The sequence below is a fragment of the Cupressus sempervirens genome, chromosome 2 (genome assembly GCF_028749045.1).
Source record: "Cupressus sempervirens isolate cs-2001-9-10 chromosome 2, ASM2874904v1, whole genome shotgun sequence".
NCBI classification, from domain to species: domain Eukaryota; kingdom Viridiplantae; phylum Streptophyta; class Pinopsida; order Cupressales; family Cupressaceae; genus Cupressus; species Cupressus sempervirens.
Window position 1 is genome coordinate 57,020,219 of NC_143119.1, and position 18,685 is coordinate 57,038,903.

The following is an 18,685-nucleotide window of genomic DNA, read 5'->3' on the forward strand; positions in this document are numbered from 1 at the left end:
CTTGTAGTCCACTTCAACTCTTTTCTATCCCCTCTCATTGTTTCAATTAGGGGTTCACATATACTACTGAAATTTTTAATGAGCTTCCTATAAAAATGTTGGCTAACAGTTTGTCCCTCTTACTAACTTGGCTTTACCTTGACTCTAGATGCCCAAAATGTGAGCAAACAAAAGGATGTTACCAACAAATGGGTTAGTTTTTGTGTTATATCACTACCCTCTGAATTGTAAGGTGCATGTCACTTATATGCAATGAATTGTGTTTTTGATAGATGATTGGCATATGGGGTATGCTCTTAACTTGAGAGCAAAAAAAGATAAACTAGGATGTTCATAACTACAAACATGCTAGGCAGAAATAGATTTCGGCAACTTATAACACCCAGTGGAATGGATATCACAAGCTACCTTGAAGTTCTTCTAACATTTATTCCTACTTCTAAGTGCATATTTACCATCTAAATGCAAAAAAGGAATGAAGATAAGCACATGAGGGCAAATGGAATTGCTTTCACTATCAGCCTTGAATGAAATGGAATCCAACCAATAACTAATAGATTCATATACATTTATCTTTCATTTCCCAATGAAACTCTCTAACATGATATGAAATGGACAAGAGAGGAAGCAAAATCATAGATGAGGAAAGTAAATGGAATCACTTTCATTGCAAACATCAAAATGAAATAGAATCCACTTGACTATAACAAGTTCGCATACGATTATCCTTCAACTCTTTATGCAGAACTAGTCTAAGAATGGGAAAAAAACATGACCAATAAATAGAAAGTAAATGGAATTATAGACTCATTCACTATCAAATTTATCAACCTTTGTATTATCAAATGAGGTTACATTTATAGCTAGTTGTTATCCTTTCTAATTCTGGCAGAACAACAGTCATAAATAGAAAATAAAATGAGGATGAAATATGACATTATCCAATAATATGACCAAGTGGCATCTTCTCCATCGATGATTCTGAATTAGAGATATTTTGAAAACACTCCATGACTTTTCAACTTCTTACAATCTTCAAAAAACCCTATGATAATACTGTTTTCTTCATCTTCTATCGGTTCACACCAAATATGCATGATTCATATTCCAACAGTCACTGCTAGTTTAAACTTCCATTGTTGATCTTAAAACCTATGATCCAGATTATATCATGAGAAACTTCTTTATGTCTTTTATGTTACAAACGTAAATGGCAGAATACTTGATTGATTAAACAAAGATCATAATTATCTATATATACAAAAGGAGAGTTGAATAAAATAGAAACATTCTATTCTAGACTACACCTAAATATTAGAAACATTCTAATATTTATAGAGATACAACAGTGAGCATTAAAAAGAAACATAAAGATTATTCTAATACCCCCCCTTAATGCTCAATCTATTTACTACACCAATAGATCCCCTGAATTTAACAAACTTGTCAGGACCAAGGGGTTTTGTGAAAATATCTACTAGTTGCTCTGAGGTAGGGACATAGAGTAACTAAATAAATCCATCTTATATTAATTGTTGGATATAATTGCAATGAAGCTCTATGTGCTTGGTTCGTTCATGAAACATTAGGTTCTTGGCAAGTTTGAGTACTCCATGATTGTCCTAAAAAAAAGAAGTTGGACCTACTTGAGGAATATGCATATCTGCAAGCATCTGACGGAGCCAAACTGTTTCACAAGCTGCCTTGACAACTCCTCTATATTTTGCTTCTATAGAGGAGAGTGCATGTGCCTGTTGCTTCTTACTGGTCCAGGTAACTATTGTAGATCCGATACTGAACACATAGCTAGAAGTAGATTTCCTATCATCAACTGAGCTGGCCCAATCGGAATCGGTGAATCCATTGAGTTGAGGAGTAGTACTCCTTGTGCAAAGAAGACCATAATCTAAAGTACCATGTACATAGCGTAACACACGTTTTTCTACAATCAAATGATTAGTCTTGGGGTTCGTCATGAACCGTGAGATGTAGTTGACCGCAAAACTGAGATTAGGTCTCGTAGTAGTAAGGTAGATGAGATTACCTACTAGTTGCTTGAAGAGTGTTCCATCTACAGGAGGAGAATCAAATTGTGCAAACAATTATAGACAAGTCTCCATAGGAGTGGAGGTAGGTTTGCAATCATGCATTTGAAACCTGTCAAGCAAATTTCTAGCATACTTGGACTGAGACAAAAAAATATTGTTGTTAGTCTGCCAAACCTCAATACCTAAACAATAATGAAGCAATCTGAGATTGGTCATATCAAAAGTTCTGCATAGATCCTATTTTATTTCTAAAATCAAATGTTCTAAACTCCCAGTAATGATCAAATCATCCGCATAGAAAACAAGAAAAAGAATATCATTACCAGAGTGTTTAATATACAGATTACTATCTAACAGGTTGCGCTAAAATCCCTGAGCAACCAAGTACTGATCAATCTTTATGTACCAAGCCCGAGGGGCCTATTTAAGACCATAGATGACCTTCTGGAGTCTACATACTTTTGGTTCTGAACCAGCAACCTTGAAACCTGGTGTTTGCATCATGTAGACTTCTTCCTATAATTCACCATTGAGAAAAGCACTCTTCACATCCATCTAATGAACTTTCCAACCATACTGAGCTGTAATGGCAAGAAGAATGCGAATAGTGCTAATCTTGGTTGTCGGGGCAAAGGTCTCCTGATAGTCAATGCCTTCATGCTGGGTGAATCCTCGAGCAACAAGTTTGGCCTTATATTTGTCAAAGGTACCACTTGCATGGTACTTGACCTTATAGACCCATCTATAGCTAACGGGTTTCTTCCAACGAGTGAGATCTGAAAGAACCCAGTTGCGATTCTTTTGAAGACTCTGAAGCTCAACATCCATTGCCTACTCCCATTCTGGAATTCCTTTGGCCTCTACATATGTCTAGGGCTTAGGGATACTATGGATGTTGGCCATAAGCGCAACATTAATTGTGTTATGATGAATGCTCTTATTTCTGGAGCTTCTACCCTCAATGAGTTCATCAAGACAAAGATCACTAATCGTTTGAGCCCACCATATTGGCCAAAGAGTAGAGGAGCCAATATAAATGTTGTCAGAATAGCTGGATGAGGAATAGGAGCAGGAGCTATATTATTTAGAAGTGGCTGAGGTGGTGTATTAGTGGCTTCAGATGACTCATATAAAATAGAAGGACCCAAGTCAAAGATTGCTGAAGATTGAATCTCAGAATGCGATGGGGAGGCAAAGTGATGAGAGCCAATTATAGCCTATTTAATTCCATATTTTAATCTGTTTCATGTACTGTCCTACTCACTTTCCTATTCCATTTCCACTCCATTCCATCTTGTTATTACCATTTTTACGTTGCATATGGTTTAAAATATAAGTAGTATTTAATGAGGTTTTGGGACTAAAATATGGAATATGCATTATTGATTTCTTTTACTAACTATCATAATTACAGAATGTTGATGAGTGTATATGTTCCAGTCGCCTATTTTACAAGCTCTCCATGTTGCACTTTGGATAAAGAAGTAATTTAATGGCTAAGAAATCTGTTCACAGCCTTACCCATGGCATTTAAGGGAGTTGGAATCTTCACAAAGTTTTATAACTCCTTTTATATCTAAATAAAGGAGGTGAATCGATTTCGTTGTATAATGAAGAATGCCCAAATCATTTCATATCCAAATTTGCCCTTTATACAAAACAGAAAAACCACTGTATATTTCAGTTGTGGTTTCCATTTGCACAAGTTGCTAGCCTCCAGCCAAACATAGAAACGCCTATTAATGTATGCAGTTTCAAACCGCAAGCTCCCAATACATAAGTTGACAGCAAAATATACATCTTTCTACTCAAACCATATTATGTGGAGTTCATGGTAGAAGATGCAAATGTTGGCTGCATTCTGAAACAACCTATGTGATTGGTATAAAAGATAATTTTCAAGTCTCACGTGGGTAGAAAACCATTGCTCAGTTTCTTCCTATTTTTTCTTTCTGTTATAACTATCTTTTGTTTCCAAGATTGTATGAACTATTGTATTATAGTTTGTTAGACATGGGCCAAAACAAAACAAACCCATTCGTTGTAAATAATCTGTATTTGCAACTACTCACAGCTTGTAAATAAGGTTGTACGATAGCTATTATTCTATCTATTATAAGCTATTTTTATTCTGTATTCTAAGTTGTGTATATATAAACAACGTAAGTCATAATCAAAGGCGTCATATGTATTAATTTTGTACTATTCTTCTAAGAAAGAAAAAGATTGTATATTGTGTTGATCAACCTTGTGCTCAACGTTTTCTATTTCACTTCCTGACAGACTGAGGAGGGGGCCCACTTCTTGGAACATCTAGTGTGTTTTCTAGTTTTTATTTCAGTGTGGTATGTTTGCATTTGATTAATATCAAGTTTTGTCTCAACTAGTAATTGATTTGATTATTGTTTCTATATTAGTTAGTAATCTAATTCGTATTAGTATGATATGCATGTTGTTCCTATAGTAGTTTGTAATTTGATTTGCATTAATATAATATGATTACTATTTTCTTATAATTAGTAATGGTTTATCATAGTTTTGATTCAATGAATCAAAACAATAATATTGTTATTGCTGATAGAAAAACGTTTTTATTTCTGATGTTTTCAATAGGTTTCAATTGAGTTCCTACCATAGGAAGTGACAGTTCTTGTCGCTGGGATTTGTTTAGTTTTTCCATAGATTCAATTCTGTGTGTTGTAGTTGCATTCATAATCCCTCATTTCACAACTACTATCCCTTGATAGCATATTGCTCGGACATCTTTCACAAGATTACGCTCTCGGATTGACACATATAGACCAGCCGAACTTCATCATAAAATCATTAATTCTCCTTATTATTTGCACCAGTGTTGGCCTATCATTTTGGCGTTGTTGTCAGGGAAAGGTGTCAAAGGCATGTTAGTTTGATGATTTGAGTTAGGAACAATGCATTAGGATGAAAGCTTTTGCAACTGCTAGCCTTGCTTAAGTAATTAATCTTAATTTGCGTTGGTTAAATCATATAGATGCATTGCTTTAGAGTTTTGTTTTAGAGTTTGCAAGTAGGCCTTAGAAATTAGATTCATTAGTTGCAAATTAAATTTTACATTATCATAAGTTGTTGTGAGTCATTGACAAGCAAATTTTGAAGAAAAATGTTTAAAATGATGTCTTTTCAATGTTGTTCAAGTATACCAATTTTGGTTGAAATTTTTTTCAAAAATGCAAAATCTAAAGTTAATGTAAGAGGCAAAATGTGCTTGGCATTGAGAGCGTTTCCCCTCGACCCCGCCCTGTACTGCAACAGGGAGCGCACCTTGGGTGCTGCCCCAAGACCCCGCAAGGGGCATTGCCCCTTGACCCCACTGGTGATTGTCGCCCCCAGACCCCTACCTTCAAATTTAAAAACAAAAGAAGAACTTGGTGAGGAAAATGTGCCGATCAAAGGTGATATTTTAATACCCTTTCTACCTAATGAATGCATCTTTACTGATCTTGATCTTCCATTATCAAAGATATGCAAGAATTCTATCCTTATTTCTAACCATGCAAATATCATTGATGAATGTGATTTTGATGATGAAAATTTAACCACTTCTTGTTCTCTTTGCTACAGGAAAGATGACCAGTGCATATGCGAGAACAATCAAGAGCAAGTGGTGAATGAGGTACACATTTTTTTTGATCCCTACCAAGATAAGGGAGGAAGTGACCAAGTATTCCTTATAACGGATGAACAATCTCAAGCACCAACCCAAGAAGATCAAGGTATGCATTATGTTGGTAAGATATATTGTCATTGTAATTCATTACAAAGCCAACATATTTCTTCAAAATGTACTTCTCCACCTAGCACGCCCAATGAATGTAATCATGCATGCTCACAACAGCCTATCTATCCCTCTTATATTCCACCATACCCATCCTTACCATCTTCGTTTCACCCATTCTACTTATTCACATCTACTTTATCTCCTTCACACTTCTTACCATATTTATTATCTCATTCACATCATATTCTACCCACTCTACCATATCCATTAAAGGCAACTATATTGTCTCATACAACACTTCATAATAAGGTGGTTAATGAACTTTCACAAATCCCTTTACCATCTACTGATGTGCTTGAATTTGGTAAATCAACATTGGAATATATCGATGCACTTAAGGAATGGGATTTTGGTTTAATTAAATTAGAAGAACAATATTATTCATTGAAATATAATCAACTTTTTTCTTCTTTTCTACTTAGTAAATTTCAAATACCTACAAATGAGCCCATACTTGAAATTGCATCAATTTTAATTATTGGACTCATAAGTACGTGTGTTATTATTAATCATACACTCAGTGCTATTAAACCATATACATTCCATATTCCACAAACATGCTACCAAATCCTCCAATATCTATATTTTATCACTTGTGTACTTATGCATATTGATATTTGGAGGCCTATGGTTAAAATGTGCATCCCTCACATACTTGTTGATTTAGGACCAATAATTTATTAAGCACAATCATATGAGATTCCATGCATTAATGGCCAAAATGTTGAAAATGGATGATTGTTATTCCTCATTATCGATTCTTTCCACTATCCTAAGATGACCAAATACACTTTGGATGATTCATTTATTTAACAAGGACCAAGGTATTACTATCCATATATTTTTTATTCTTCGTTCTTATCTCTAGATGATCATTTGTTGATTACACATGTTGATTTCTTGATTCCTTGGATGATTCAAATTCCCTATGCTTTTATAACCTACAGTTAATTTGGGAATACATCCATTGAATTATTGAAATATTTGATTTATTTCTCATTCAATAAGGCTTACAAAATTCTAAAGATATGTTACCCTCTTCGAGTTACCTAAATTCATTGGTTATCCTAATGATTTCATGACCTTGTCGCATGAAGTTAAGTTGGGGGAAATCCCTCCAATCTTTTGGTTCTTGGATGATTTTTAAATCAAGCTTCATTGGTTGTTTTGTTGGTCCTTTTAACAAACCTCCACATGTGACATCTCAATGGTTCAAGGTATGTGTTCTTGTGTTAATTAGCATTGCTATTATATGAATACAAGAGTTTATTTGTATTTATCCATTTTATCAAGTATCTATTCATAGTAATAACTCTATCTATCATTTGTAAAAATAACCTACTTAATGATAGAGTTATTGAATGGATGATATTTCTTCACTATACTTGATATGCTTGGTTTTGAGAATATGGTTACAAGTCTCTTGTTGTGGTGACTTGCTCCTAGAACTAATACCAGTTGATGATGCTCTTCTACACAAGTATTGCAAAACATACTTTGTTGACTGTGTTAACATTGTGTGGGCTTACTAGCTATCTGGTGCATATATATCACTTGTGCTTTACTATTGGAAATCACATGCAGATTTTTGCATAGGGTGTTCCCCACCTTGCGATGAGATTTCCTTTCTTTGGTGATTCCACAAATGGAGGACAATATGCAATCTAGTCTATAAGATTCATGATTCATTTTGACCTACAAATCCAAACCAGCTTTGAAGACATTACAAATCATCACACTCTTTCCTCGAGATGTGTCTCCTCTTTGCAGTTCTATGGACACATTGGAGACTATCATTGGTATTTCTCTCCATGACCTTGTCCTTGATAATGAAGGTGTGTTTATTTTAGGAAATGGATATCTCTCCTTCTTTACAAGCATTGGAAATGTAGCACAACTTCCTGCCAGGTGATCAAATTTTGTCATTATCAGAGCACTATGTCATTTATGTACCATCATCCTTGTGAGTAGTTATTTCATCCAAGTGTGCTAGTATATTCCAAAGTTCTCCAAGCAGATTTCAGATTTAGTGTTGTGAGATACATGGAACAAGGTAGATTTGTGAAGTATTTCAATATTCTCGAGTTTGTGGAGATTATTCATAGTCATAATTCCAAGTTCATTATGCAATCAAGTTTCAACAGCACCTTTTGTGAAGTCATGGACAAAACTCAAGCTTTGGATGGTCTCATTTTTCATCATCCATATCAAAATTTCTTGTTCTTTGGTCATTCTATGCAGTTATTGAAAAAGAAAAAATGAAAAATGGAAAAATGAAAACAAAAAAAAAAAGCAATAAAAGATCCAACAACGAAAACCTTCAGGCATTGTTGGCTAGTTAATATCTAAAAACCAGTTTCTTATGGATATTAATTGCAAAATAAATTCTTAATGGTGAAAACTATTTTTACAACGCCATTAAGTGGTGAGTGATTGAGAACTGGCTTGCCAATGGTCACTTGTCGTTATCAAAAATTGAAAAAATGATAAATTAAATTTTATTTTATTTTTAATTTAAAAAAATATTGAAAAAATGAAAAATGCAATAATCAGTGTTCTTGGAACACTCTTTGGCTTCAGTAGTTTTTTCATTCTTGGCACCTCCTGCTGCTCACTTTTGCAGCTCAGTGTGATCCTCAAATCTTTGATCACCCCTAGTATGTGTTGCATGATCATTTGAGGTATTTTTGGTGAAATTTGCTACCTACTATATGATCTTCAGTGCTTCATTTGTTGATGGTGGCCCCACAGATTGCCCTCTTTGTCCCATGTTTTATGATTGCTTCTAGTGGTCTTCTCTTCGATGTTTTTAGTCCGATGGTGGTATTTTATGGTGTTGTAGTGCATTTTTGGATGCCTCTCTTCATTCCTTATTGATTATTCAACGCTTTTGGTGGCGCAAGTTGCTGAGTTACTCTCTATTCTAGCCTTCATCTCTCTGAACATGCATGTTGGTAAAATGATCAATTTTTCTTTTCATTATTTTATCTCTTAACTTTATTTATATTGCTTATTATATTGATCATTATGCAACATCCCTTCCTATCCTCTCCTTGTTTCCCGTGGACGGTCAACCTTTTAGTTGGGGGGAGGAATGTCATCCTACTATCTTCCATCTATCACCCTTAATAATTCCATCATATTGTCCATTATATCCATCATACAATAGCCTTTTTCTTGTCTCTCATCTCTCCTGTTTCACCCATTTAAACTCCTCTTGTGCAAATTGAGATAAATTTCTCCCATATACAACCTTTTGAACCATGATGCTATAAACAAATTGAAATGAAAAGAAAAGAAAAGTGGAAAAAAAAAAACTTATGAAAAGTTGAATGAGATATCCCTATTAAAGAAGAAGAAAAATAAGACAGCTTGTCATGTGAAGCAAAGAAAGGGATTTGTGTTTATGAGTTATCATGGTTCGAGGTGGAGACAAAGCCAAATCTATAAACCTAAAGTGCTTCGAGTTAAAACTAAAGACCTCATGATCATAATGATTGCACGAGGATGTGCAATAAGCTAAGTTGGGGGGAATGATGAGAGCCAATTATAGCCTATTTAATTCCATATTTTAATCTGTTTCATGTACTTTCCTACTCACTTTCCTATTCCATTTCCACTCCATTCCATCTCATTATTACCATTTTTACGTTGAATATGGTTTAAAATATAAGTAGTATTTAATGAGGTTTTGGGATTAAAATATGGAATATGCATTATTGATTTCTTTTACTAACTATTATAATTATAGCATGTTGATGAGTGTATATGTTCCAGTCGCCTATTTTACAAGCTCTCCATGTTGCACTTTGGATAAAGAAGTAATTTAATGGCTAAGAAATCTGTTCACAGCCTTACCCATGGCATTTAAGGGAGCTAGAATCTTCACACAGTTTTATAACTCCTTTTATATCTAAATAAAGGAGGTGAGTTGATTTTGTTGTATAATGAAGAATGCCCAAATCATTTCATGTCCAAATCTACCTTTTATACAAAACAAAAAAACCACTGTCTATCTCAGTTGTGGTTTCTGTTTGCACAAGTTGCTAGCCTCCAACCAAACATAGAAATGCCTATTAATGTATGCAGTTTCAAACTGCAAGCTCCCAATACATAGGTTGATAGCAAAATATACATCTTTCTGCTCAAACCATATTATGTGGAGTTCATGGTAGAAGATGCAAATGTTGGTTGCATTCTGAAACAACCTACATGATTGGTATAAAGGATGATTTGCAAGTCTCACGTGGGCAGAAAATCATTGCTCAGTTTCTTCCTATTTTTGCTTTTTGTTATAACTATCTTTTTTTTCCAAGATTGTATGAACTATTGTATTACAGTTTGTTAGCCATGGGCCAAAACAAAACAAACCCATTTGGCATAAATAATCTGTATTTGCAACTACTCACAGCCTATAAATAAGGTTGTACGATGGCTATTATTCTATCTATTATAAGCTATTCCTATTCTATATTGTAAGCTGTGTATATATAAACAACGTAAGTCATAATCAAAGGCATCATATGTATTAATTTTGTACTATTCTTCTAAGAAATAAGAAGACTATATATTGTGTTGATCAACCTCGTGCTCAACGTTTTCTATTTCACCACCTGACAGACTGAGGAGGAGGCCCCACTTCTTGGAACATCTGGTGTGTTTTCTAGTTTTTATTTCAGTGTGGTATGTTTGTATTTGATTAATATCAAGTTTTGTTTGAACTAGTAATTGATTTGATTATTGTTTCTGTATTAGTTAGTAATCTAATTCATATTAGTATGATATGCATGTTGTTCTTGTAGTAGTTTGTAATTTGATTTGCATTAATATAATATGATTACTATTTTCTTATAATTACTAATGGTTTGTCATAGTTTTGATTCAGTGAATAGAAACAATTATATTGTTATTGCTGGTAGAAAGACGTTTTGATTTTTTATGTTTTCAGTAGGTTTCAATTGAGTTCCCGTCATAGGAAGTGATAGTTCTGACGTTGGGATTTGTTTAGTTTTTCCATAGATTCAATGCTTTGTGTTGTAGTTGCATTCATAATCCCTCATTTCACAACTACCATCCCTTGATAGCATATTGCTCGGACATCTTTCACAAGATTACGCTCTCGGATTGACACGTATAGACCAGCCGAACTTCATCATAAAATCATTAATTCTCCTTATTATTTGCCCCAATGTTGGCCTATCACAAAGAGCTGAAATGGTCTAAGTTCCTCATCAAATACAACATCACGACTGAAGATTAAATTATCAGTGTTTACATCAAACAATCCGTAAGCCTTATGTGTGTGACTGTATCCTATAAACATGAGTTTTTGGCTTTTGGAATCCAACTTAGTGCATTTGGCATTAGGAATCCATACATATGCTAGAGAGCCAAAAAAATTCAAATGGTTGATCCTAGGTTTGCGACCAGACCAGGCTTCCTCAAGAGTCTTATGGTTAACTGCAAGGGTGGGTGACCGGTTAAGAAGGTAGACAGTTGTGGATACTACTTCTACCCAATATTTTCTGGGAACATTTCTATGTTCTAGCATAACTCTAGCCGTTTCTATGATGGCACGATTTCGACACTCTACAACACCATTTTGTTGAGGGGTGTGAGGTGTGGTAAACTGAAGTCTAATGCCATGAGTAGTACAAAAGGCAGAGAAAGCAGAAAAACAAAATTCCCCTCCATTATCGGTCCTAAGAATACGGATGGGGGAACCAGACTCTTTTTCTACTAGGGCTTTAAACTGCTGAAATACAGGAAAAGCATTTGATTTTTGTTTAAGAAAATATACCCACATTTTGCTACTGAAGTCATCCACAAAGAGTAAGAAGTACATGTTCCTAGTAACAGAAGGAGTTTTCATAGGACCACATACATTAGCATGGATTAGCTAGAGTACTTTAGATGCTCGCCATGACTCACCATCCTTAAATGGTGTCCTATGGTGCTTCCTTGCTTGGCAAGCTCCGCAAATGTGATGGTTCTAGGTCTAGATATCAGGTAGACTATGGACTAAATTATCCTGAGCAAGTTGTGCTAGATATTGAATTTTCAAGTGATCATATCGCTAATGCCAGAGGTTGCTAAGAGCAGATGATTTTGCGATGAAGGTATGCTCAAGGGAATCGCCTAAATCTACAGGCCTATAAATACCATGATCCTCAAGACCGACAACAAGTGTATTGCAAGAAGTGTAATCAATAATCGAACACTTATTTTCACTGAAAATGACATCCAACTAAGGGGAGTGCTTCATAATCTGACTAATAGAAAGAAGATTATGTTTCATGCTAGGAACATAACATACATTGAGGAACATGAGTCTTCTTCCTCTGGACTAAATCTGAACATTACCCTTGCCGACAATATTGTATTCTTCACTGCTTCCAAAGATTACTAAGTCAGAATAGGGAGTGAATTCGACAAACCAATCATGCCTGTGAGTGAAATGTCATGAGGCATTAGAATCTATGTACCAGCCAGAAGATTTCACATGATCTGTAAGTATGCTAGCCATAAAGGCATGGTAGATATATTCTTTCTGCTCTGAGTGTTGGGCAACATCGGCTGGCTTTTTAATTGAGTCTGACTTCTGATGCTTATAATATATGAATATCTCAAATGGTGCAAACTTCTAGGTGAGAAAATGAAAGACCCAGAAAAAATGGAGAAGTACCCAGAAGGGAGCTTGAAAAACTTAGAAATAATATTCTGTCAGAATTCGAATCCACTGGCTTGAAAATTGAGACACAAAAAATAAGGAACCCACAAAAAATTGATGAAGATCCATTTGAGGTCTCGAAAAACCCAACAAGAATATGTGATCAAAAAAAAATTTCAAGGTCAAAAACTAAGGTTTCAAAGAAAACCCTAGTCGACAATTATGTAGGTCGATAGTTGCAGAAAAAAGGACAGATTGTTCAACTCAGCTCCTATGAAATACCAGTCAGTAATGTGAATGCCCAAGACATGAATGTTAGGCACAGAACTCGTATGCCTAACTGCAAACACCAATTGTTTGTAGAGCCGAATGAATACAACTTGTGCTTGTAAAAAAACATGTCACAAGAAAGAAATGAACAAAACCCTTGAACAAGTTGTGTGAACAACACGACACAACACGTAGGTTAAGAGTGGAAAAGGAGCATAGCCTAGTTGAACGTGAACGTGAACGTGAGAAGAGAACAAATATTAGCAACCAGAATGTGAGCATGAGTAAACAGAGGACAAAACACGCGAATGTGAGTAGAGCGAGAGCACCAGTAAATCACAATTTTAATGGCACAATTTTCTAGTTCAAGATTTTCAAATTTTGAAAAAAACCCTAGTTAAAAAATGTGATGATCTCCAAGATTCGAATACCCCCAAAATTCGAACAGACAAAAGTCTTCACAACAAAACTGAAACCCTAGCTAGGTTTATGTGAAAAATCTCAAAAATTTGAAGTATTTGTTCAATACTTATACCAAGCTCTGATAACATGTTACAAATGTAAATGGAAAAATACTTGATTGATTAAACAGAGATCATAATGATCTATATATACAAAAAGGAGAGTTGAATAGAATAGAAACATTCTATTCTAAACTACTCCTAAATATAAGAAACATTCTAATATTTACAGAGATACAATAGTGAGCATTAAAAAGAAACATAAAGATTATTCTAATATTTTCTTTATATTTCCTAAGTGGGTCCCTCTTGTCGCTATGTAGCATAGATAACGATCAAGCAACTTCCCATAGTGAGAGAGCGACATCCATGGATCTCTTTCTGATCTAACGGTAATAATAAAATGATGTTAGGTCTTTTTACTTTGCGATGCGGGTCCCTCTTTCCAGCTAGGCACACCATGATGAACAAGTGATGTCATTTCATTGTGTGAAGGATCTAACATGGACTTGTTTTGGTTTGTGACTAAGTTCTAACTGTACCTTATGAAAGGTGATGGCCCACTAGACACGTGTCTTCATGTCGCTATGTTGCATAGAATAACGATCAAGCATCTTTATATAGTGACATAATGAGCTCCATAGATCCTCTTTGATCTGATGGTCAACAAGATGCATTTAACTTTTCACTTGAATAGGACCCAATATGATAGGTAAGCATTTGACTTTTCAACTTGGTGATGTGGACAATTAGACATGTTTTGATTTGTCGAATTGATTTTTAACTTTGGTCTTCACCACCTTTGACCACGTTCTTTCATCATTTATGCATTTTTTGAACGTTCATTTTGCATCGAATTCAACTGATTTTGTTTGTATCTCATTCTCACGATCTGCATTTTGTGTTTAAGCCTCAGTCCTCAATATTATTTGTCGTCATTTGCTCTAAATATGTCTGTGATATCTTCATTCTACCTATGTTATGTCTTTAATAAAACACTTGATCATAGAATTAGGGTTTCTCATAAATTTGTAGGAATTCTATCATGAAGAACTACTTCTTAACATGGATCCTTGCTTTCAACATTATTAGGAACAAGAAAAAAAATAGAATATCCAGACCTTCTTCTCATCAGGATAAAGCTTAACAAAAACCCTCAAAAACACTAATCACCTAGATTTGAATTGATGCATTGCGCATAGGATTCCCGCATTGGTTAACTAAAAGAAATGATGAGAAGCAAGATCATCCTATAGGCAATCTAGACTTAGACTCATTACTTTTGACACTTGACTTTAAACCTTAGGCAAAAGATATAGACTAAAACTTGGGAAACAAACAACTAGTGAAACTATGGAATGACCTCACCTTAGTGGCATACCTTGGGGTAAAGCCATTCCAAGATGACTTTCACCTTTTCTGGGTCCATTTTGAGACCTTCAACTGATACAACAAACCCCAAATAAACTAACTTCTTTTTTGACAAAGCTACACTTCTACAAATTAACAAACAATTTCTCTTCCCTCAACCTTTCAGAGATGCTACAAATGTACAACAAGTGTTCATCCAAAGACTCACTGAAAATCAAAATATCATCCAAATAGACAATGAAAAATTTTCCCAAAAATTTCTTTAGTACCTCATTCATAAGTTGCATGAAAGTGCTCGACACAGTGGTCAGTATAAAGGGCATGACTAACCACTCATATAGACCCACCTTACTCTTGAATGTAGTCTTCCACTCATCTCCCTCTCTTATCTGTATCTGGTGATAGCCACTCTTGAAATCTATCTTTGTGAAGTATTGAGCTCCACTCAAGCAATCCATAAGATCATTCATCCTTGGCAATGGAAACTAGTACTTTATGGTTATCTTGTTTACAACCCAAGACTTTATACACTTCCTCCACTCTCCATCCATCTTTGGTGCGAGTACTATAGCTACTGCACATAGACTTAAGCTCTCCTAATTAAACCTTCCCTCAACAGCTCTTAAACTTATCTGTTCAATTCCTTGGTCTCAGTAGGAGTCATCCTATGAGTAGCTTTGTTAGGAAAACTAGCTCTAGGGACTAAATCTATTTGATGATTGATTTTCCTTACTAGTAGCAACCTTTCTGGGACATTATCATATATGATATCTCCATACTCACTTAATAGACCTAAGACTTCAATTGGAACTTCACTACTACCCTCCTTATCCTTCTTAGGAATTATAACATAACACATATGTTGATGTTTCATGCCATTCATAAATTTTCTTCCATCAACAAGACATACCCTAACACTATTGTATATATTTTCATCTTCCTTTATCAAGGGCTTCAACTTGTGATGAACTCCATCATTCATTAGAGAATAGATATTTGCATGGTCATCATGTATAACACGCCTATCATACTGCTACGGCCTTCCCAACAACAAATGGCATACATCCATCAGTATTGTGTCACAGAGAACTTCATTATGGTAACTCCCAATATTGAACTTCACCCAACATTTTTCACTAACTAGGACCTTATGATCATCCTGCACCCAAGAAATCTGATATGGATGGGGGTGTTTCTCCCTCTTAAGCTTTAGCTTTGAGGCCATCTCCTCTAACACCAAGTTGTCAGTACTCCCACCATCAATAATCACATCACAACATTTATCCTGACACTTGTGCCTAGTATGAAATAGACTCCTCCTTTGTCCAGGTTCAATTTCACCACTTAGCTAGACCCTTTTATTAACCAGAAACTCTCCTCTTTCATTTGTTGAGTGTGATGACTTAGCATCATCATCCATGAGGGCAACCCTTGTTTGACCATCAACTCTCCTATATGTCCTTCCTTGTCGTTGAGGGCTCTCATAGGCTTGATGGCCTTCTTCATTGCAATGAAAACATGTACCACAAAAGCCTCCTCTTCCTGAACCTTGTCCACATCCTCTACTTCTTCCTCTATGTTCTACAAATTTTTGATCATAGGAGCGATTGAAACCCTCATTCCTCTAGTTTCAACTAGTACCCACATCTTCATTTTTCTTCTAGTCCTCATTTCGGCCTCCAAAAGACCTACCACTGCCCCTTCCTCCTTAACTGTTCCCTCTCTACTTTCCATCAAGCTTTTTGGTTAGCTTCTCCTCAACTCACAAGGAAAATAGGTATGCCTTTTTCGTTGTTGGTCATCCTAACCAATCTGAGCTCCTCCTAAATGCTAGGTCTTAACCCATTAAGGTAATGGGCAACCTTCTCCTAGTTTGCTTTGACATGCCCCACCCTAATAAGGACTTGGTAAAATTCCTTTGCATATTCCTAGGCAAACTTTCTCACTTGCTTTAATCCTTGCATCTTCTTGCAAAAATCGCGTGCGTTGTCAATAAAAATGAACTACTTTTTTAGTTTGTCCATCATGCGACCCCATCTTGTGATTTTCTCCTTCCCTCTCTTATTCCTCTCTAACTAAATCTCTTGCCACTAGATTTTGGCATAGCCCTTCAGTCTAGCCTTCACAAACATAACCCTATCACTATCCTCAATATTCTCATTCTCAAAATATTCCTCTAGCTCATTGATCCAATCGATCAACTCACCCAAGTTCAGATTTCCCGAAAACATATTGACCTCAAATTTAGGTCTTTTCCCAACTTGGCAATATCCCTAAAAAAGATTTTCCTCCGCTTGGTTTAGGACTTCTCCTTCTTCTTCTCCTACCTACACAACATTTCCTTCATTTTCCTTCTCACTTTCATCCGTTACGATAAGATTCATACCTCTATAGATTGCCTCTTTCAATGCTTGAACTTATTTGTAGAGGGCTCTAACCTTAGGGGGAACACCTTTGGCCCTTCCACCACACACTCTTCATGGAGGCATCTTCTCACTATCTCAAAACCCACAACCACACAATCCTGGTGCAAACTGCCTCACAGTCGGCACTTTGTCTACACACTCAGGAACTCCCACTCTAATGCCACTTGATGAGGGCATAACCCAAGACAAAATGAACACAACAGGAAAAGGAGAAGTTTACTATCAAAAATGATATGCTATTACGTTCAGTTAATGAAAATGGACTCAACCTGATGCCCTATGGGCTTACAATCTAGAGAAAAACTCTTCTCACAGAACCTTCTCCCAAACTCCACAAAAACTATCTTCACAATGCAAGAAATGACCTTAAGTAACCGAATTTAAGTTTAGGGTTAGGAATACATTTTAGAATGTCATTTGGAATCCACCACCAAAGCAGAAGGTTCTAGAAGACACGTCAGAAGTCAGTGCAAAATTAAAAGAATCCAAAAATTGTAGTCCAACTTCTGAGAGGCATAACTTTTGATCCGATACTCCAATTGACAAACTGTTTACATTTTTTGAAAGCTCCCTAAGCACTTTATAGCTCTATGGACTAGCGTTTCTTGTGCCTATTATGATTAAACCATGGACAGAAATAACAATTACATGCAAATATAAACAATATCAGAAAAGAACACAAGACACTAAGATTTAACGTGGTTCACCCAATCCCTGGGCTATGTCCACCAAATAGCAAGTGTAATATTATTACGATCTAGTGATTACAACCTGATTACAATTCGTAATCCCTTATAGCTCAATATCATCGCAAGAACTAATTTTTACATCACCACACTAAAACAATCCCTAACCCTAAGCCCTTTTATAAAAGTATTTTTACCACTTTAGGGTTATAATTAATAATTTCATGTTAGCCCAAAATCCTGATAAAATAGGGCCCAAAAAAATTTCATGGGCTCTGCCCCCAAACCCTCGGATAGTCGGGGCCATTACAACCCCGGTTGTATTGGGGGCTACCACCCCCAAACCTCTGCTTGAGGCTAGGCCTGACCCCGAACCCCACCAAGGAATTATGGAGTATGTACAATACTTCCCTAATCAGTCACCACAATCTAACAATCTCCCACTTGGGGATTGATCATGCTCTACACTAAACAACATTCTCCCACTTGGAGACTAATCATGTAGCTATGTCGCTACTCCATGAGGCTCCCATTGGATCAAACCACCATGGACTCTATTTTTTTTTATTCATGTTCAATCTAGAAGACCAACCAAAGTTGAAGAAGAGTTCAGCTTGTCTCTTATTACTACCTTTGTAAAAATATCTACTGGATTGTCATTTGTATTTGTATATGAGCAATGTTAGTATGCTAATAGAAACCAAATTTAAATAAAGCTTCTACAAACTAAACAAAATTCATAAACTTCAAGATAGACTAAGATGAGCTCTCAATTGAGAATATGAGCCATTAATGGGCTCTCTCAATGAGAAGCTCTCTTGTTGAGTGGCTTTGTCTAAATAGATAGGATGTATGCTCAAGCTTATGCTTCAAAAAGGGCTTCAAATGGAGTTGGAATTTGGGTGTGAGTGTATGGTTTTGATGTAAAATAGCTTC